Source organism: Aquarana catesbeiana, linkage group LG04 (genome assembly GCF_042186555.1).
Source record: "Aquarana catesbeiana isolate 2022-GZ linkage group LG04, ASM4218655v1, whole genome shotgun sequence".
Lineage (NCBI taxonomy): Eukaryota > Metazoa > Chordata > Amphibia > Anura > Ranidae > Aquarana > Aquarana catesbeiana.
Genome location: NC_133327.1, coordinates 162,623,213 through 162,645,962, shown reverse-complemented (window position 1 = coordinate 162,645,962; position 22,750 = coordinate 162,623,213).

The following is a 22,750-nucleotide window of genomic DNA, read 5'->3' as shown; positions in this document are numbered from 1 at the left end:
CATATGAAACTCTGGCTGGATGTGACTTACTCTTCTCCGACGGCTCCTGTGAAATTTAACAATGGGGTTTTTGCAGAGTTCCCCTTGAGGAACGGAACACAGCAGGGTTGCCCCCATTCACCTCTAATCCTTCCCTTAAACATGGAATCCCTTCTTCCTCGCATCAGGTCCAATCCCAACATTTCAGAACTCCCATCCCCAGGCAGCAAACACAAATTAACGGGGTAAGCATATGATTTACTTTTTTCCTCACCTCCCCTCGGCTCCCTCTCTCTCCAGAATTTAGTATCAGAATTCTAAACATATGGTCATTTGTCCAATTTCAAAAATACTCTTTAGAAATTGGAGTGTTTTAACTTGAACATCCTCCTAGATCTGGATACTCCTAAATCCCAATTTTCATTTACAATATAAATGGGCATCCCAGTATCTGTATTACTTATCTGGTCATACACCTAACTCAGAACCTTATACCTAGGGTATCTTCTTGGACAATGTCCCTCCTCTTCTAGTGGAAAGACATCAAGCTCTAGCAAAATGGAACTTCCCTTAATTTTCATGATTTGATCGGACAAGTATTCTAAAAATGAAAATAAATATCCTCCCTAGGCTCCTATACAAACTCAAGACCATCTCAATTTTGATCTATAAAACATTCTTGAAAAGAGTGAATTTAGTAATTTCCTCTGGCCTTTCAAATCTCACAGACACAACCGAACCCTCTTATCTCTAATGAAATCAAGAGAACTAGGCTTTCCTGACCATCTACTATAAGGTCTTTATGCTCTGGCTCTTTTTTTTTTTTTTATCATCAAAATTTATTGTAAAGAATAAAGAGATACATCTGTGGAGACGCAGCTCCACCCATTACTATACAATGTTAGATGTAACATCAGAAACAACATTGAACTTCAGTTATGTTGCAAGGATTAGTATAAACTATTTATGATTACTCAACTTCAAAATTTATTAAAGCAAGTGTCAATGACTGTTATTCGTGAATTCAATATTTTCATCCAAAGAAAAAGGATAGTTGGAAAAGAAAGAGAGAGAAGGGTAGTAAGGATCATACTTTCAGGTTTAATCAATGAGAAACTATATTCCTCGTTTGACTGTTTTTCAATACTGAGTTTAGTCAAATGAGAGTAAACTTACAGCAAAGTCCTATTTCATAACATCTAAATATGCCTGTGAATATTTATATATAAGCCAAGGTGACCAAGTTTTGTGAAATCGTTCCACATTTTCTCCTGCTTGTGCAATAGTCTCCTCCATTTCATAGAACTCCGCTATCTTACCGAACCATTCCCGTACAGTCGGGATTTTTGTAGATTTCCAGTATAGTGGAATGAGGGCTTTGGCCGCATTCAAAAGGTGTTTGGTAAGTGAGTGTTTATACCTCTTAATGGAGAATTCCGTGACATGCAGGAGACATCCCGCTGCATCCAGCTTTAATTTTGTTTCTGTTATCAAGAATATCATCTCCCTGACCTTTGCCCAGAATGTGTTCAGCACAGGGCATTGCCACCAAATGTGTAGCAATGACCCTTTTTCAGAGTTACAGCGCCAACAAGTATCCGAGTGGTCTGGGAACCAAGAGTGTAGCTTTACTGGTGTGGCATACCATTGAGTGAGTAACTTGTATGCTGTTTCCTGAGTTCTTGTGCTCAGTGAGCATTTATGAGCAAAAACGCATGCTTTCTTCCATTGTGAGGTCGATAACGGAATATCAAGTGCTCTCGACCAGCTCTCCCTGAGATCCCTCTCATCCTTGTCCTCCCCATTTTGAATCCAGCGGTATGCTAATGAAGTCACTTTGGAAATGGGTTCCTCTGTCTGACAAACTGACTCTAGTTCCGTTAGTGGTCTGTTAAAATTGTGTTTTCTTTGTGTTCTGTTAAGGAAACTACGGCATTGAAAATAAGTCCAAAGCTGTAGATCAGGTAGTTTGTTTGTGTGTTTAAAATCTGTAAAGTCCCTGAACTCTTGATTGTGGAAGCATTGTGAAGCCAGTAGGGGTTTATTTGTGTCGATAGCTTGTAGTGATCGGTTTCCCATTCCCGGTAGAAAGTTGGGGTTATTCTGTAATGGAGTAAGCAGGCTAAGAAGTGACGAGAAGTTAGTAAGTTTCGTTAACTTATGGAAAATTGCTAGGGTAGTGCCCACTAAGGGATGTGTCCTCATCTCCACTGGGAGACTGCTCCATTGAATCCATGGTGAGAATCTGATTGGTGTATGGCTTAATATTTCTTCTATTTCTACCCAATCTTTGATTTTAAAGTGGCAATGCCAGTCTATTATCCTAGTTACGTGAGCGGCGAGGTAATAAGCACAGAAATCTGGGATTCCCATCCCTCCTTTGTCTTTGGGCTTAGTAAGTCGAGAAATTCTTACTCTGGATTTTTTGTGGGCCCAAATAAATTTCGTTTGAGTTGAGTGAAGCAGTTTAAAGAAGTTTTGGGGGATTTTTATCGGTAAATTTCTAAATAGATACAAGACTCTTGGTAGGATAACCATTTTACAGATAGCTGCCCGTCCAAACCAGGAGAAGCCCTTTAGATGCCAGTTTTGTAAATCTGAGCATATTGTTTTCAATAGGGGGGTGAAATTGTGTTAAAAAATTTGGGAAAGTTTGGGAGTTAGCCATATCCCTAAATATTTAAGTGCTGAGCCTACCCATTTAAAGGGGCAATTTGACTTAATGAGATCTAATTTATTTGTAGGGATTTCCGGTTTGGCATAATTAATTTTAAGGTTTGAGAAATACCCAAAAAGAGAGAATTCTTTCATCAAGGAGGGAAGTGAGATGTGGGGATTCGTTATGAAGAACAACAAGTCATCAGCGTATGCCGCCACCTTGTATTCTTTTTTTCCTACCTCAAAACCCTGTATTGCCCTTTCTGCTACAATCCGTCTGATAAATGGCTCCAAGGTTAGAATAAACAGCAGGGGCGAGAGAGGACATCCCTGTCTCGTACCATTGTTGATCTTTACTGTGTTTGAAAGGGAGCCATTGATCTTCAGCTGCGCAGTAGGGTTTTTATAGAGCATAGGGATCCAAGACATCATATTGTTTCCCAAGCCAGTGAACCTGCATGTTTCTAGCATAAAATCCCAGGCTACACGGTTGAAGGCCTTCTCCGCGTCTGTGGACAGGAGAAGGCCTTCGATTTTCCGCACCCCGGCAGCATGCATTAAATTGAGCGTTTTGATAACATTATCTCTGGTTTCTCTTCCTGGCATGAATCCTGCTTGCTTGCTACCTATCAAACCATGAAGTAGAGGTTTCAATCTATTTGCTATTATTTTTTAAATCAATTTCACATCTAGATTCAGTAGCGATATTGGCCTGTAACTTGCACATTCTGTCAGGTCCTTGTTTGGCTTGGGAAGAATTGTTATATGTGCCTTGAGAAAATCTGTTGGGATCTCCCTGGGCTCAGACAGATAGTTCAGAGCCCTTAGTAACGGTCCGAGCAGAGTTTCCTGAAAAGTTTTGTAATAAATTGCCGTGAAACCGTCCGGTCCCGGACTTTTCCCCGTCTTTAGGTGTTTGATCGCTTGTTGTAGTTCAAAGGCTTCTATGGGATTTTCTAGTTGAGTAATATCTTCCGTTGATAATGTGGGTAGTTTTGAGTCTGTCAGGTATTGACGTATGGCTTGTAATCTCGTTCCTTGAATTAAGCTAGGTTTCTGTGGGTTGGGTAAGTTATATAAGGCTGTATAATAATTATGAAAGTGGTGTGCAATTTTTTCGGTAGTGATGTTTAGTTTCCCTTCTTTTGTTCGTATGCCTGAGATGTTTTGTTGTGTTTTCGCGTTTTTTATGGCTCTTACTAATAAGCTTCCTGTTTTGTTGCCGTGTTCGTAGCAGATTTTTTTTTTTTAAAATAGGAATCTTTTAGCCCTTGTGTCAAAAATCTGTTGAAGTGCCTTTCTATTTTCTAAGAGTTCAGTTGCCGAATGTTCTGTCAGGGATTGTTTATGTAGGGATTCCAGAGCGCGAATCTTCTCTGTCAGGGATTTAATTTTATTTTCCCTCTTTTTTTGGCGGTGAGATCCCATTCTAATGAGTTCTCCTCTGATTGTGCATTTATGTGCTTCCCATATAGAAAGGGGATTGACGCCTGGTGTAGTGTTGGTTTTGAAGTAGTCTGTTAATGATGTCGCTATTTGAGGCAGTAAAGTTGGGTCTGTTATCAATGCTGAATTCAATCTCCAAGTATTTGTTTTGGGTCGGGGTTCTGTGATCTTTAACGATATTGAAGTTGGGGCATGGTCTGAGAAGGTCTGTATCCCTATTTTAGCTCCTAAGACTATATCCAGGTCTCTTTGTGAGACAAAGATATAATCTATTCTCGAGTATCTGCTGTGGGGTATGGAATAGAAGGTGTAGTCTTTTCCCTCGGGATAAATAAATCTCCAAGAATCTATTAGTTGTAACGAGTTCAGTAATGTTTTGATTTGTTTAAGTAATTTATACGTAATATAGGTTTTGCCTGTGGACGTATCACTGAGAGGATTCAATGGGACATTAAAGTCCCCTCCTAGAATGATACAGCCTGAGCCAAAGTCTTTGAGTTTTCCAACAATTTTACGGCAGAAGGTTAAGTGTGCTGTGTTGGGAAAATAAACATTTGCTAGCGTAATAGGTGTACCGCAGCATTTCCCTTTCAAGAATATGAACCTTCCCTCTGGATCTATGAGTTTGTCAGTTAGTTCAAAGGAAGCATCCCTACTAACGAGTATGGACACTCCCCTGGATTTTGCTAAATCATTCGTTGCATGGTATGCCTGTGTGAAAAAAGAGTCTGTCAGCTTGGGGACTTGTTGAGTTTTGAAGTGTGTTTCCTGTAAGAACACAAAACGAGGTTTACCTTTCTTGAGTTCTTTTAAGAGGGTCTTACGCTTTTCAGGGATATTCAGGCCCTTCATGTTGTGAGAGATCACTGTAGGCTCATGTCCCAGGGATGAGTACGCCATCTTGAGGACCCAGAGAGAGCTGTCGAAGCAACAACTGGAGCAAGAGCTTAAGTTTCCGATATATTATACGTTACCCTTTAAAAAGTATAGGTAAAAAGAAATAAAGAAGAGAAAGTGTAAAATGAATATTTAGAAAGTGAGAGATATTGTGATCTCCTTGGGAACCCAATGGGGCCAAGGTAAAATATTAGTGCTCCCTGCCAGGAAGAACCTCTCCTGTCAAGGAGCACTTTGTCGAAGTGTGGTTGGCAGCCGCCCACTCACTCTGGTTAATCCAACTAATTAAATTAGATTAGATTAAATATATAACACTCAATTTATGAGCAAAAACCGGCAGCAGCCAAAATAAACATAGTGTAAACAATATTGGTCAACAATGCACCCTAAGTGCAACAACGAGGGTATTTACTACAACCCCTGACCTCTTAACTCAATTAACTTTGCATTTAGAAATGTCGATGATTTGCATGGCTATGCCTCTGTTCTCCTGAGAGACTTCAAGGCCCCCCTCCAAGCGGGGGTATTATCTTGTTGCCTCCCCCTTAGCGATAGTTTTAAATTGAATCTATAACTGGTGGTTTTTGTTTTTCTTTGTTTTGTTTTGTTTTTGTTTTTTGTTTGTTTTGTTTTTTTGTTTTTTTTTTTTTTAAAGTTATTTCCTTCATTGACATTTCTATATTCAATGTTTGCCGAAGTGTAAGAATAACAGTTGTACTCTGGAAACCAAATGATTCTGCTAGTATCACCTATTCTGTTATATTTGCCATACATAAGTATTCTATCTATAAAGTTGGCCTAAGCCCTCATGGGGGGGGGTAAAAGCAGCAGTCCCCGTAGGCGTAAACTCCATCTAAAACAACTGTTCTACAAGATCTGGCACCTTGTGTGTTGTTGACTCTAGAGGTGTATACCCGTTCGTCAAGATAAGACAAATCCAGCCGGAGTGTCTTTGGCTGTTGGCATCATAAAACTTTGGGGTCAGCATTCATGGTGTTATTTCAGGTAAGTTGCTTATTATCTACCAGGTATGGTGTGATTTTCGGTGGACATCTTTAGGCTTCTTCAAAGCCCCTAGATGCATGAGGTCTGTTATCTGGGGTTCCCACCTGTGACCCTCTGGGGCGTGCTGATTTCATCTTCTTGGGGAGGCGTTTGTCAGGCGATGAGAAGGGGGATCTTTCCAGTGGAGGTAGCATAAATTCCTGATACCAGGTCGACTGGTTCCAAATGTAACGCTTGGCAAAAGTCTGGAAGTTCTTCTGGCGAACGCAAAGTATGTTGTCTTCCATTATGATTCACCAGGAGTGTGAATGGGAATCGCCATGTATAATGGAGATCTTTTTCTCTCAGCTTGTCAAGTAGCGGTCTAAGAGCCCTGCGGTTCTTTAATGTGATCTGGGACAGATCGTGAAAGAGCATGATGGTTTCTCCATTAAAGACTATCTGGTCGTTCCTGCGTGCTTTACGCATAATATCCTCTTTTAAAGCAAAGCTCTGCAAGCAGCATATGATGTCACGTGGTGGCATATTATCAGGGCCTCTTGCTCTGAGTGCTCTGTGAGCTCTTACAAATTCAATGTCTGTCTCCTCTGGTCTTTCTAGCAGGCTGTTAAAAACCTTCTGTAAAGCTGGGGTGATTTGGTCAGCCTCCACGGTCTCTGGGATCCCCCTCGCCCTAATATTATTTCTTCTTCCCCTGTTATCTAAGTCCTCGAGATGTTTGTTAATCTCAATGAGTTGTTGGGACTGTGTATGAGTAACTCTGTCCAGGCGGTGAAGAGCCTTATCCCTGCATTTGCCTGCATGTTCTATCGTGGCCATCTTGTCTGTGAGGATCAACATGCTGGATTTTAGATCCGTTATCGCTGCCGAAAAGGTGGCTTTGATGTCAGCTGCAAAGCCTGACATGCCGGCATATGTTAGAGGGAGGTCGGGGTGAGGGGTAATCCTACCGTTCTCTTCGGCCGCAGATTGAGAGTCCTCACTAAAGTCATCCTCCGTTACATGCGGCGTCGCCATCTTGGCTCCTATCAGACCTTCTCGTGCTGGCAGAGGATTCCGGAACAAATCCTCAATGTTCCTTCCCTGGTAGGCTGCCGATGTGCGGCTGGATCTCATGCGGGGTGTCCCTGCGTTCCTTCTGCTCATTATCGAGTGCTTTGGGTGCAAGGTGACGGGCTAAGGCTGCCTGGAAGCCGGAGCTCTTGTGTTAAGCATCCATCGCTGTTGCGCGCCAAGCCACGCCCCTGCTCTGGCTCTTTACATCTGAACCTTTACCTTCTCCTCTCATGTATTTACTCATACATGAGATTCTTGACTGTCAGATTGACAAATATTTGAGCCATCTCCATATATACACATTTCCTTTGTGTGGCTTTGCTATTCTTTGCTACCCCTGTAAAAGTAAAATAAAAAAAAAATAAAAAAACTCTTGCCATGTACACAGATCACTGAGGGGATTTTTTTTTTTACAAAAGTAGAGTTCCTCTTTAAGTGAAATTAAATAAATGTATAAGTTATACAATTAGATAACAATATAAATGTATATTTATGCTGACATAATGTAATTTAGCTACTTTTTCCTTACATGTAATTAAAAAATACCCAAATTTTGGAGAATAAGCACACAAGAAGCCTGAGTGCTAAAGTGCTCAAGTAAAGGTTTTCAAACTGTTAATTGTTCCCTTCTGGGAGGGATTATCAGGACTATTTACAGAGCTTGTTGTTAAATTGTTGTAAGTCTTTAAGTATCCTGTGTACAGTATCTGTATAGTCTAGGTGAAATATCTTATTTATTTACATTATTAGTCTCTATCTCTACATTTTACAGATGTACATGTGTAAATGTATGATTTTGTTACGTTTGCAGTACCCATTTTTATTGAAGGCATTTTAGTAAGCACTTGTGTTTGATAGCATTGTGTGTGTTTTCGTTATCTATCTTTCTCACTGTAAATCTCTATATCTATCAATGTATATTTTGCTTTTTCTTCTTTTATTTATCTAAGCAACTTGTTTATTTCATTGACCTCTCTATCCATTATTCATATGTTCATTGTGCTATTAACATAAAATGCTGTTGTTTAGTTGGAACAAAAAACAATAGAGGCTGTTCAATAAAGATAGAAACTGAAATGACTTATCATGGTTGCTAATTGGAAAAGCTAATTATAAAGCATGCCATTAGTGAAGAAACTACATGATTTCTTTGATGGGAACTGGGATACAGAGATTTTGTTTTTTATTGGATTTTGTTATGATTCATATTAATTATTTATTTTGATGGGGTACGTAATGCGCCTCTTTTAATATAGCAGACAAAGGTAGGCCAAAAAAAGGAATACTGAATAATTAACATAAACCACAAAAGGGAGCTACAGTCAAGAAAAATTCTTTCCATTAGGAATGCTGCTTTTTAGCCTTCTTCCTCTTATACTCCCATGGCTACTTTCAGTAAACCATTTTGAAATGGGAAATAAATTGGAGGTATCATTTTTGTTCCCAGGAGACATTGAACCATTATCACAATTAGTGTCCTTGATTGCATTGGCAAAGGTCAAGTCTACAATTTAGTTCGTTACTAGTTATTACATCACTGCCTATGTAGTAAGTTCTACCAGGATCAAAAAAGAAAGGCAATTTCATATATAAATAGTAATTCCCTTGCAAACTTCCTTTTATCTTATGGTAATCAAGATAGAGTATAAAGAGGGCAGAAGAAGTCATTAAATATGTGTTGGTGAGCAATGTCTCATGATCAATAAAGATTATGTGGCAGAACAATGCAGAGGATACATTTAGACTGTTTGGAGAAAGGTAATGGACTGTACATCAGAAGTCACCAGCTTAAAGCATCTGCCAATGTCCTGCAGAGAGCTCTATTTGGATGTAATAATACCTTTTAGAGGTGAATTTCCCCATGGGACTTGTCCAAGCTAACATCACTTAATGCTCAAGCGGAAGTTCATTTACATAATTTTTAAACGTTTTCTGGTCATGCTTGCTTTTTTCCTTTTCTTGATTTTTTTCCCACCATTTATTGCATTATGTCTGTTATGTGCTATATATTATACACAATAAAAGTGTTACAAAACTAGAAGCATAGTGTGAGCATAAGGACAGTATTTTTTTTTCTAGCTTTAAAATAATGAATAGATGTTATAATCAAATTCACAAGTGCCATAAATTGCTCTGATTGTTTAGCAATGTATTTAAATGATTTAGCAATTCTGAATTTAATATTTATCAGGTCAGCTTAAAATTTACATTAGCCAGCTTTTGCAGTGTTCTATCTATCTATCTATCTATCTATCTATCTATCTATCTATCTATCTATCTATCTATCTATCTATCTATCTATCTATCTATCTATCTATCTATCTATCTATCTATCTATCTATGTATTTTACTTTTGGATAGAATAGAGGTAAAATAAACTATTTAGTAACTAAACAAAATTGTTTAGTAATTAGATGCGACACCAAAAAGTAATTTGCAGGGTTTGAGTCAGAGGGGTGGTCTGACAGCAAATAGGCTGTTCACTTTGCTATGGAAGTTGCACTGTGCAAAGATATTATTCTCAGAGCTTGGTGAATGAGGTGCAACATCGCAAAAAATACCAAGTCAGTTGCAAGGAATATAAAAAAGCAGCCCTTGGCTTGCACATGATTGGATAATGGAAATCAGCAGAACTTCCCTCATTTACTAAGCTCTGGGGAAATCTCCCTTGCAAAGTGCAACTTGGTTTTTAACTAATTGCCTTTAGTAAATCAACCCCAGTGACTTTAAAGCCCATCTCTGGGAAAATATGAATCCCTTGTCTTCCCATCCCATCCAGCTCCCACCCATTGATATATAGTTAAAAAAATGTTTTATAAGACCCCTTTATTATTTACCTAGGTCAGCTGTCATGTGCCACTTGCCGACACCTCTTCTAGGACTAAGTAATGGTGACCCAAAGCTACAGTCTAAGTCAACTCATCCCCTTTTGTTGAGGCATTCACACCATGCAATTTTCTGGAGTACAAGGGAATCCTGCTGCTGGAAAGGCAATAGGATGATTTCATATTACCCAGGCAGCACTGGAACAAGGACTCTCCTACTCTACAATAAATCAGCAAGACAACTCAGACCTTGGCACTTCACGTGACCACAGATTTAGGTAAGCAAAGTGGTTGCCCGGCTAGACAGATACATTCTGTAGTGATTAGTTAGAAGGAAGTATTTTTTTTGGATGCTGGGCTGGAGAAAAGCATTAATGCAATTTAAACTTTAGTAAATAAAATAATGAGCATTTCCTGATTTCCTTTTATGGACTGTGAACACAGGTGTGGATGTCAAAGACATATGTCTTTGATGACACCCTGGGGGAGGGGCAAAACGCGTCGACGAAACATCCGGCTCACGCTTAACCAGTGACGCTTCTTCCTGTTCCCGTGGAACGCACGCTTACAGCGGCGATCGCGGAAGTTTTTCTGACATGCCTGTTTGCAACCAAGTATCTTGTGAGTAGCGCTATGATGAGCAAGTGATTTTTTTTCTCCGCAATACTTCACTATATCGCTTTTCTTTATCTTTTTGGGTCTGATTCGATGGTTGACACCTACAAGTATATGACCTATTTGCTACGATCATAAGCCATTTTTATTACATCTACATCAGAGGCATCATACTGCAGCACTCCAGGAGACGGACTGTCAGCATAGTTTGAAGAGATGCTGTTTTCTCTCCGGTAAGATCGCCAACAAAAGCCCTGTGTAGCAGTCTAGCTGATGGCATTTATTTGGGACTATTAACCACTATTAATTTTATTTATCTTAGCACATAATTTATATTGTTTTTCAATAGCAATTGGTTTGTGTTTAGCACCCATTGCATATCCATTTGGCACTTCACACATGTGCTAAATTAGCAAATAGTAATCTATTAATTAGTAATTGGTTTGGGTTTTGCACTAATTGTATATCCATATATATTCTACGTATTTAGCACTTTATTCATGTTATTTTTGGATTCATGATTATAGGAATATTGCACAGAGCACTTTTTATATAGTATCATATCTATGGTGTGGTTATATTTTTGCCAGCGCTGTATGTGTTTGTTTTTATTATTTAAGTACTAGTACTTTTCTTACAGCAGCGGTAATACACTCATGTATTTGTTTTAATTTGTCACGAGCACTGCATAATATATATACATTTTTCTGCTAAAGGAATAAGACCCAAAGCAAAGATGACAAAGTGGGTTACCTGCCAACTGATAAGTTCTCACTAAGTTATGTGCAAATTTGCTTTATATAACCAACATACACTACTCCTGTTTGTGAATTGAAATGTAATGAAATGTACACAAAAATTAAGTATGTAAACTGAGTAATCTTTTAAAGGGAACACACTACACCTTTAAAATCTACTCTACTATATTACAAAAGCTAAAGTACTGTATGCTAAAAATAACTACAAGGAAAGCAACAGGCAAATGCTTGATTTAAAACATTTACCTTTGTAGGATGTTTTGTTTTCTTCTTCAAAAAATACATATAGTGGATATAAAAAGTCTACACACCCCTGTTAAAATGTCAGGTTTCTGTGATGTTAAAAAAATGAGACAAAGATAAATCATTTCAGAACTTTGTCCACCTTTAATGTGACCTATAAACTGTACAACTCAATTGAAAAACAAACTAAAATCTTTTCGGGGGTTGAAGTAAAAATAAAAAATTAAAATAATGTGGTTGCATAGGTGTGCACACCCTCTTATAACTTGGGATGTAGCTGTGTTTAGAATAAGCAATCACATTTAAATTCATGTTAAATAGGAGTCAGTACACACCTGCCACCATTTAAAGTGCCTCGGATTAACCCTAAATAAAGTTCATCTGTACTAGTCTTTCCTGACATTTTCTTAGTCGCATCCTACAGCAAAAGTCATGGTCTGCAGAGAGCTTCCAAAGCATCAGAGGGATCTTATTGTTAAAATGTATTAGTCAGGAGAAGGGTACAAAGGAATTTCCAAGGCATTAGATATACCATGGAGCACAGTGAAGATAGTCATCAAGTGGAAAAAATATGGCACAACAGTGACATTACCAAGAACTGGACGTCCCTCCAAAATTGATGAAAAGACAGGAAGAAAACTGGTCACGGAGGCTGCCAAGAGGCCTACAGCAAAATTAAAGGAGCTGCAGGAATATCTGACAAGTACTGGCTGTGTGGTACATGTGACAACAATCTCCCGTATATGTCTGGGTTATGGGGTAGAGTGGCAAGACGGGAAGCCTTTTCGTACAAAGAAAAACATCCAAGCCCAGCTAAATTGTGCAAAAACACATCTGAAGTCTCCCAAAAGCATGTGGAAAAATGTGTTATGGTCTGATGAAACCAAAGTTTAACTTTTTGGCCAAAATTCCAAAAGATATGTTTGGAGCAAAAACAACACTGCACAAAAGAACACCATACCCACCGTGAAGCATGGTGGTGGCACAGCATAATGCTTTGGGCCAGTTTTTCTTCAGCTGGAACAGGGGTCTTAGTCAAGGTAGAGGGAATCATGAACAGTTCCAAATACCAGTCAATATTGGCATAAAACCTTCAGGCTTCTGCTAGAAAGCTGAACATGAAGAGGAACTTCATCTTTCAGCATGGCAATGACCCAAAGCATACATCCAAATCTACAAAGGAATGGCTTCACCAGAATAAGATTAAAGATTTGGAATGGCCCGGCCAGAGACCAGACCTAAATCTGATTTAAAATCTGTGGGGTGGTCTGAAGAGGGCTGTGCCTAGGAGATGTCCTCGCAATCTGACAGATTTGGAGTGTTTTTGCAAAGAAGAGTGGGCAAATATTGGCAAGGCAAGATGTGCCATGCTGATAGACTCATACCCAAAAAGACTGAGTGTTGTAATAAAATCAAAGGGTATTTCAACATAGTATTAGTTTAAGGGTGTGCACACTTATGCAATCATATTATTTTAGTTTTTTATTTTTACTTCCCTCCACCTAAAAGATTTCAGTTTATTGTTCAATTGAATTGTACAGTTTATAGGTCACATTAAATAGGTGTAAAACAATCTGAAATGATTTAGCTTTTCTCATTTTTTTACATCACAGAAACCTGACATTTTAACAGAGGTGTGTTGACTTTGTATACCCGCTATATATAAAACTATAAAACAGGACAGGGCAGCAGGATAATGCTGAGGCGTCCAAGTCCCCAGCCTTCTTTCCAGGTCAGAAATCCTGTGGTGCTGCCTCAAGATGATTTCTTAAGCCCCATACACACTATCAGATTTTCTGCTGATTTTTGTCTTCAGATTTACCAAAACCATGTAGTGCAAGGGCCTGCCTGATTGCATACAAATTGACCTCATATTATATGGTTTTGGTAAATCTGAAGGAAAAAATCAGCAGAAAATCTGATAGTGTGTATGGGGCTTAACAGTTCCTGTGGCCTCATTTGTGGCAGAAATTATTGGAAATGGTAAAAAGGACATTTCAAGCTTGCTAAAAGCCTCAAAACCATTAACTTTGCATTATTCCTACTTTTAACATAACCTGTGCTGGGGCGAGGTTATAATATTGCCTAAGAGCAGTGTTTGTTTAATAAAAGAGACTAAACAGTAAATTAATCCACCTAAATTCACACATATCTTCACCACATTCAGTAATATGGTTGTTAATTTACTCTGCTTTAATAAACAGTAATACAAATGTAAGCCATGCCAATTCCAAAATACCTTTAATATAGTTGAAAACCTTTGTTTGCCTCAATAACAAACAGGTCTAAATCTTTTTTTTAGTTAGGAGACCAAAACAGTATATATATATATATATATATATATATATTTATTTATTTGAATTTTTTTTGGTTGAATGAAAAAAAAGACAAAATTCCCTCATCCACACACTTGATGTGGATGGAGGAATCCTTCCCACTGAGGTACTGCATTCTGACAGTGGGGAGACTTCCTCGTCATCAGAATACACAGATCAGTGCTGCTGGCTATAGCCGGCAGTGCTGATCAAGTGGGGAAAATCCGATAGGCTGGTTGTGCAGAAGTCGATTGGTAAACTGAATTCTGCACAACCAGTGTGCCCATGAATAGATCAAAATGTGTCTGGTCTCTGCTGAACCAGCCAAATTTTGATCCATGTAAGGCCAGCTTAACTCTGGGCTAATTGGTAGTACACAGTGTTACCCCTACAGATTATGTGGAGAGCACATACACTCCAGATTTTACTGTTATGTTTAAGAGTAAGTTCCTCCCCACCATACAAAAAGGGAACTTATGCTCACTGGTGTCAGCCTCCTCCATCTCTAAAATATGGACACAGGGGGGCATAGTAGTCTAGTAGCTCCTGCGATGCCTCCCAAATAATAACATAATTACCTAACAGTGTTGTGCTTATCATATGTGCATTGCACTCAAAAGGCTTGTAAACCCATGCAGCCTATGTAACTCAAACTTAAATAATAGTATAGGGGAAAGACCTTGAGCAGGATTTGCTGAAGGAGAGCACCAGCATGTTACCTGTTGCTCAGCAGACCAGCTCTTCTACAATTAATGCACTCACTATGCTTTGTTAAGCAGATAGAAATTTGTTTGGCTAAACAGGCTCCACAGCAGGGGATGCTTTTTTAGAAAGTGCCTTAACATTCAATACTTGTAAAATACATTCTAGATAGCAATGTCCACTTTGACCCAATTTCTCAGACATTTATTAAGCGACTAAAGCATGATAAATTTACAAAGTGATATCTTTTTTTCCATTATATTTCTTTTTCTTGATCAAACATCATGGGACACAGAGCCTTCATTACATAGTGGGTTAGATAAGCACCTTCGGTGATTGGACACTGGTTGACCCCAATTAAGGAGAATTCCTCCCCTATATACCCCTCCAACATGGGAAGCACCTCCGTTTTTTTGCCAGTGTCTTAGGTGGTTGGTCATGTAAAACATGTGCTGTGAAAAAAGCTCTAGTCAGGTCCCTGCGGGGGCTTAAAGGGCTATGCTGGCCGGATCCATATCTTGGGCCGATATTTTTGACTCCCAACATGGTATGGTACCCGGGCCTTGTCATCCAAAGAAGCGAGGTTTTGCATTTAAGTCTCTCCTTGGAGGACTGGGCTCTAAGAAACCAGGCTTGGTGTACTATTTAAACAGTGGCACGAAAGTTCTGGTAGAGTCTTTTACAGGTCCAGGTAAGAGGTTTCTCTGAGTAGGAACCCAAAAAACCCTGAAGGTTGGCACAACACTACCCGCCGCGATGGGTGAAGGCTGGAAACTGTCTGTTCTCAGCAGTTCCTGCGGCGGGGACAGGTAAGATAAGTTAATCCTATATATATATATTACATATGGATTTCTTCATAGAGTAGTTGCATGTCTTACCTGGGTCCGCCACTGTAGGGAGTAAAGAGCAGCCTGGTGTTACATGCCTTTCTAGGATATACACTCAGTGAAGCCAGTCTCCAGACTGCTCACCTCCTCCGCTGCAAGCTCTGCCACAGGTGATGTAATACAAGGGGGTCCCATGTAGTCTGAGGGACCAGCGATGGTCTACGATGGTCCTCTTTCCCCACCCCATCCTCGCCGCTGCCATGACGGTCCTACACGCAAGTACATATTTGGGGGGCACACCCTACAATGCGTTTAAGTTCATGATGGTGCTGCTATAAGACCTACAAACAGTACAAAATATTTTACAGTGCACATATACAAGAATGACATTTCCTGCAAGGCTAGTTAAAAATACCTGAACATATTCAAAAAATAAGGGGGTTTGGTCACACTATATGGTCATATAGTGCTAAGCCCACTTACTGTGACAAAGTACCCCGAATTAATGGGTCCTACTCTAGTAATAGAATGGAAGATCCTTTGTCTCAACCATGGGAGCTAAACTCCTCTATGTGGGAGAACTGAAGGGGATACATCCTATACACTGGTGGCCACTAAATAAGAGGTAATGAGGAGGGGGAGGGGTGCTCCAGCCCCAAAAACCTTGTCAGGGTCTATTCCAATAAACAAGTACATATTTGGGGGGCACACCCTACAATGCGTTTACATTCAAGATGGTGCTGCTATAAGACCTACAAACAGTACAAAATATTTTACAGCGCACACATACAAGAATGACATTTCCTGCAAGGCTAGTTAAAAACACCTGAACCTATTCAAAAAATACGGGGGTTTGGTCACACTATATGGTCATATAGTGCTAAGCCCACTTACTGCGACAAAGTACCCCGAATTAGTGGGTCCTACTCTAGTAATAGAATGGAAGATCCTTTGTCTCAACCATGGGAGCTAAACTCCTCTATGTGGGAGAACTGAAGGGGATACATCCTATACACTGGTGGCCACTAAATAAGAGGTAATGAGGAGGGGGAGGGGGGCTCCAGCCCAAAAAACCTGGTCAGGGTCTATTCCAATATACAAGTACATATTTGGGGGGCACACCCTACAATGCGTTTACATTCAAGATGGTGCTGCTATAAAACCTACAAACAGTACAAAATATTTCATAGAGGAGTTTAGCTCCCATGGTTGAGACAAAGGATCTTCCATTCTATTACTAGAGTAGGACCCACTAATTCGGGGTACTTTGTCGCAGTAAGTGGGCTTAGCACTATATGACCATATAGTGTGACCAAACCCACGTATTTTTTTAATATGTTCAGGTGTTTTTAACTAGCCTTGCAGGAAATGTCATTCTTGTATGTGTGCGCTGTAAAATATTTTGTACTGTTTGTAGGTTTTATAGCAGCACCATCTTGAATTTAAACGCATTGTAGGGTGTGCCCCCCAAATATGTACTTGTATATTGGAATAGACCCTGACCAGGTTTTTTGGGCTGGAGCACCCCTCCCCCTCATTACCTCTGCGCTGCAAAATACTTTGTACGGTCCTACACGCACACGCGTACGTGCAGGGGGCGCGCTTTGCTCCAGGCGGAGAACGGGGGGGGGTGGTTGCAGCGCCATGCACGTGCGGCATGCATTGCGCTCCAGTGTGCAGGCGCCAGGCGGCTAATTTAAAGCCCAGAGCGTCAGAGCTCTGTAAACAGGTGGACACAGAGTGTGGGCAGTAAGCATCCTAAGTGGTCGGATCCAGGCTAACCTAAGACACTTACTCGGCATCAGGTTGTGCAGTATTAAGCATATATGTGTATTGTGAGACTTTTAGCACAACAGTGATTGCATATGTACTAGTACCTCTGCTTTGTAGCTTTGGACTATGTCTCCTCGTAAGAGGGTCTCAGGGGGAGGTAACAAAGGCACAAGGAAGTCACCGCCTATGTCTAGGGGTCCAAAAGATGCCTGTAGATTACCACCCCCCCTGCAAGACTGGAGCCAGCCTCACAGGATGAGTCAGTGCCCCTGTCAGGTTTTGAAGACTCTCCCAATGTTGCAGCCCCAGCGTATGTCACGGAGGATTCCCTTAAGGCTACATTGGAGGGTTTTGAGGGAAGGATTATGAATTTTATTTCAACTTCCTTAAAATATAGCGGGAAAAGGGGTAGATCCCCTCCCTCTGCTGCACTTTCTCTTTCAGATGATTCTTCTGACAATTAGGAGAGCTAGAGTTCCGGGAGCTTCCACCAGCTTGTTTCCTAAGGTCAAGTGTTTCCAAAGATCCAGTAAAGTGAAAACCGCCATTTCTGGCCTTAGATTGTTTGCTATCCCAGGGGGTGATAGTAGAAGTGGACCCAAAAGATCAGGATTCAGGGTTCTATTCGAATCTCTTCACCGTTCCAAAACCAAATGGGGATGTCAGACACATCCTAGATCTAAAAGAGATGAATCAGTTTCTGCACATTCGATCCTTCCGAATGCAGTTAATCCGTTCAGTGGTCTCCACCCTTCAAGGAAGAGAATTTATGGCATCAATAGATATCAGGGATGCATATCTTCATGTGCTGGTATTTCCCGCTCACCAAAAATATCTAAGGTTCACGGTAGACCATTGCCATTTTCAATTTGTGGCCCTTTCTTTCGGTCTCGCTACAGCTCCTCAAGTTTTTACAAAAATTCTAGACCCTCTCTTGGCAAATCTAAGAGCTCAGGGCATAACCGTGGTAGCTTATCTAGATGATTTGCTACTCATAGAGCAATCAGTGGCACGCCTGAACCACGCTGTCTTCAAGACAGCAAAATATTTGGAAAGCCTAGGTTGGATAATCAACCTAGAAAAGTCTTCCTTGCAACCTTCAACAAGGTTGGAATATCTGGGCATGATCATAGACATCGCTCAAGGCAGAGTGTTTCTACCAGAGTCAAAGGTCAAGGCCGTAAAAGCTCTAGTCCACCTAGTGTTAAGCAAAAGGAGTCCCTCCATTCGGCTATGTATGAGACTGTTAGGAAAGATGGTCGCCTCTTTCGAGGCTGTTCCATTTGCCCAGTTTCACTCAAGACCTCTGCAGAGAAGCATCATCACGGCTTGGAACAAGAAGCCTCATGCCTTGGATCTTCCTATGTGCCTATCCCCAAGGATACGCAAAAGCCTCAATTGGTGGTTACGAACAAGAAATCTTTTGAAAGGCAAAGCCTTTCTTCCACTACCATGAAAAATTGTAACCACGGATGTCAGTCTGACAGGCTGGGGAGCAGTTCTGGCAGAAGCATGCACGCAGGGAAGATGGTCCGCAACCGAAAGGCGCTTGCACATCAATATTCTAGAAATTCGGGTAATTTACTTGGCCCTCATGGACTGGTCTTACAGGCTACAGGGTCATCCTATTCGGATACAGTCCGACAATGCCATGGCAGTGGCTTACATCAATCACCAAGGTGGCACCAGAAGTCTGGATGCCCAAATGGAGGTGAATCGCATTCTTGCATGAGCAGAAAGCCATGTTCCCTGCCTATCTGCGGTATTCATTTCAGGGGTGGAAAACTGGCAAGCGGAGTTTTTAAGCTGCCAGCAACTATGCCCAGGAGAATGGTCTCTACACCCTGACATATTTCAGATCATATGTCACAAGTGGGGTAGCCCAGATGTAGATCTGTTCGCGTCCAGATTCGACAAGAAACTGGACAAATTTGTGTCAAGAACAAAGGATGTACTTGCTCAGGAGTCAGATGATCTGACAATTCCATGGGATCAGTAAAATCTAATCTATGCCTTCCCTCCAAATCTGCTTCTTCCGCAGTTCCTGGGGAGAGTCAGAAGGGAAGCAAAGTCAGTCCTTTTGGTAGCCCCGGCTTGGCCCAGACGACCTTGATATGCAGAGATCATAAAGATGGCAGTGGGCAGGCCATGGGTCCCCCCACTCCGGCCAGATCAACTCTCTCAGGGTCCACTTTACCACCCTGCTTTACGAAGTCTAAATTTGATGATTTGGCTGCTGAGACCCATATTTTAAAGCATCATGGGCTCTCGGAGTCAGTCCTTTCCACTCTGGTCAATGCCAGAAAGCCAACCTCCAGGCTTATTTACTACAAAATCTGGAAGGCATATGTTTCCTGGTGTGAACCCAGGGGATGGCATCCTAGAAAGTATGTCATTAGCAGGGTCTTGACCTTTCTTCAGTCAGGCCTAGAGATGAAATTGGCCTTGAGCACTATCAAAGTCTAAATTTCGGTTTTGTCAGTATTTTTTCAGAAGCCAGTTGCTTCACATTCCCTTGTCCGGGCCTTTGTTCAGGGGGCACTGCAATTGAATCCGCCAGTCAAACCTCCAGTATGCCCATGGGATCTGAATTTGGTGTTGTCTGCTTTACAGGGACAACCCTTTGAACCATTGCACCATGCTCCTTTAGCACTTTTGACTAAAAAATCTTCTTGGCAGCCATATCCTCTGCTAGGAGAGTATCAGAGTTGGCAGCTATTTCTTGCAAAGAGCCATATTTGATTATTCACAAGGACAATGTAGTTATGCGTCCTCATCGGTCCTTCCTACCCAAGGTGGTTTCAGGATTCCATTTGAATCAGGATGTGATCCTACCATCCTTTTTTCCAGATCTGCAGTCCGCGGAAGAAGAATATTTGCACACTCTTGATGTGGTAGGAGCAATCAGTATCTATCCGCAGGCAACCGCTCAGATACGGAAAACTGATTGTTTGTTCATCCTGCCAGAGGGCCCTAAAAAGGCCAGGCAGCATTTAAATCCACTCTTTCTAGATGGATTAGACAGGTTATTTTTCAGGCTTATGGTATAAAGAGGAAGACTCCTCCTTTTCATGTGAAAGCGCACTCAACTAGGGCTGTTAGTGCTTCTTGGGCAGTGCATCACCAGGCCTCCGTGGCTCAGATCTGTAAGGCTTCGACTTGGTCTTCAGTCCATACATTCACCAGATTCTATCAGGTGGATGTAAGAGGGCAAGAGGATGCCGCCTTCGGGCGCAGTGTACTGCAGGCTGCAGTTTAGTTCCTCTGGCCTGTTTGCGGTCTATGTTTTTGATCTGTGTCTCCCTCCCCTCAAATGAGCATTGCTTTGGGACATCCCACTATGTAATGAAGGCTCTGTGTCCCGTGATGTATGATCAAGAAAACAGGATTTTTGAATACAGCTTACCTGTAAAATCCTTTTCTTGAAAGTACATCACGGGACACAGAGCTCCTGCCCTTCTATGGATTTTACGTGGTTACCTATTGCTTTGCTACAAAACTGAGGTGCTTCCCGTGTGGGAGGGGTTATATTGGGGAGGAATTCTCCTTAATTGGGGTTAACCGGTGTCCTCTGTGTCCCGTGATGTACTCTCAAGAAAAGGATTTTACAGGTAAGCTGTATTCAAAAATCCTCTTATTATCAAATTTCATAATTACAGACCAGACTACATTCTTATTGAAAAATATAATAATTATCACCTTATTAAACTAATACATAATTTCCTTATGTCTAAAACCACACATAGGGTCAATTCAAAGCAAGTTCTGAAATGTTTCTTTCTTTTTCCTTGCATATATCATCTATACAACATAATTAGCATATACGCATCTACAAATAATAACTACATATACACAAACATACAAAAACTAACCAACACACAAAGAAGAAAAGAAAAAAAGGTATATAAGTCAAGTGACTAATCCAATCCTTGGCTAATATACTGAGCTGTATGTCTATATTTATCTACGAGAGACGTTACCACTGCTGGTGGGTTTTTTCAATACCTTCCTTTCTGCCCACTGGTATGGCCCTCCGTCCCCATTTTCCTTCTGATACCATATTTACTATCACACGCTACCTTTGACCTCCCTACAAAGGAACAACAAGAGCCAATGAAGAAGGGGCAACCGTGGGTCCGATATCCATGTTTCCACAGTTTAATTAAATTATTATGCATGCACCTATTACAATAGATTTGTTGTTCCTTCAGAAGGTTGTCATTTACTTGAAGGCACCATTCCTCAAATGAGGGTACACTCGGAGATACCCACTTTAGGGCAATTAGCTTTCGTGCTATAAACAATAATCTGCTAACTGATATCAATACCTCAATAGGCCAAAACTCTTCATTGAAATAGCCCAGTAAACATGTCTTAGGATCCAAATCGATATGTGTGTTAAAAGTCTCATTTATTGTATTCACCACCTCTCACAAGTATCTAGCCAATTTAGAACATTTCTACATCATATGTAATAAATTAGCAGGGGATTTTTGGCATCTTGGACAATTCGAAGAATCTCGCCTTTCCCACTTAAATAACTTTACCGGTGTCCTATATACCCTGTATATTATGAATAGTTATGTTAAACATTGTGTCTGTAATAGTGACACTAGAGGTACCCAAAATCCAAAATTGTTTGCCAGGTATTATCTGAAATGACCTTTAGATCTAACTCCCACCCTCTTCCACCTGGGATGACACCATTGTCTTGATATGGCCTCATGAGTTGGCCATATAGAGATGAAATGATGCCTTTTTTTCTCGGTCGCCACTGCTAATGAGGTCAAGCGTGGCATTGGTTTTACCACTATGTTTTCTTTTTCTTTAAACTGAGATTGTACCGCATGTCGTAATTGTAAGTGTAGCACTAACTCTCCCCGGAGCTGCTAGTTTAAAGCGGGCTTGTTACCTTCACTCTCCTTCCCTCTGTTTCACAGGCACCGGGTCTAGGGTTCTGTTGAGTTTACCTCTGGACGACACACGCACCAAAACTTGAGTACGTTTTCAATGCTTTATTAAACCATCAATGAAGGAAGTAGCAGGAAAGAGGTAGAAGGAAAACCGCAGGGGAAAACTCAAATACCCGTTTAGTAAGATTCTTGACAAATGTCCTTTGGGGTTAGAGATTTTAGTAGAATGCACTCCCTTGGTGGGACACACTCCTGGATAGGCCTCTCTCACTTGCCTAGCAGCCAGTACGTAGCACGAACAAAAGTCTCTGCCACAGACTTGTTTGGGATAAACCCGTACGATCCTCTGCCACAGGATGTATTGGGTTTTTCTGCAATGAATGTCAGTCACAGTGCTTGAACCTTTAAGCCAAAACCGGCAACACTATGCTGTATAATTACTTCAGGATACGTCCTCCAACCGAATCACCAGGCCCCTCTCCAGACCAGCATGCTGCATGATCCTTCCATGACGAGTCCTCCCCTGGGATCTCCTCGGTTGTCCAGCTTCTTCACTCTGGATAGACAGCTCAGGACCATTCCTCAGCCGCTGTGGTAAGCCCCAGACAAGCTTCTGGGCCCACCCCTGTGCCGCAGCGACATGGGCCTCCGGAACGGAGGATCACGAGATAGCTCTCTAATGCATACCTGTCGGCCAGGAGGGCCAGCAGGTGGCTGTAAAACGAACCCCAAATATGG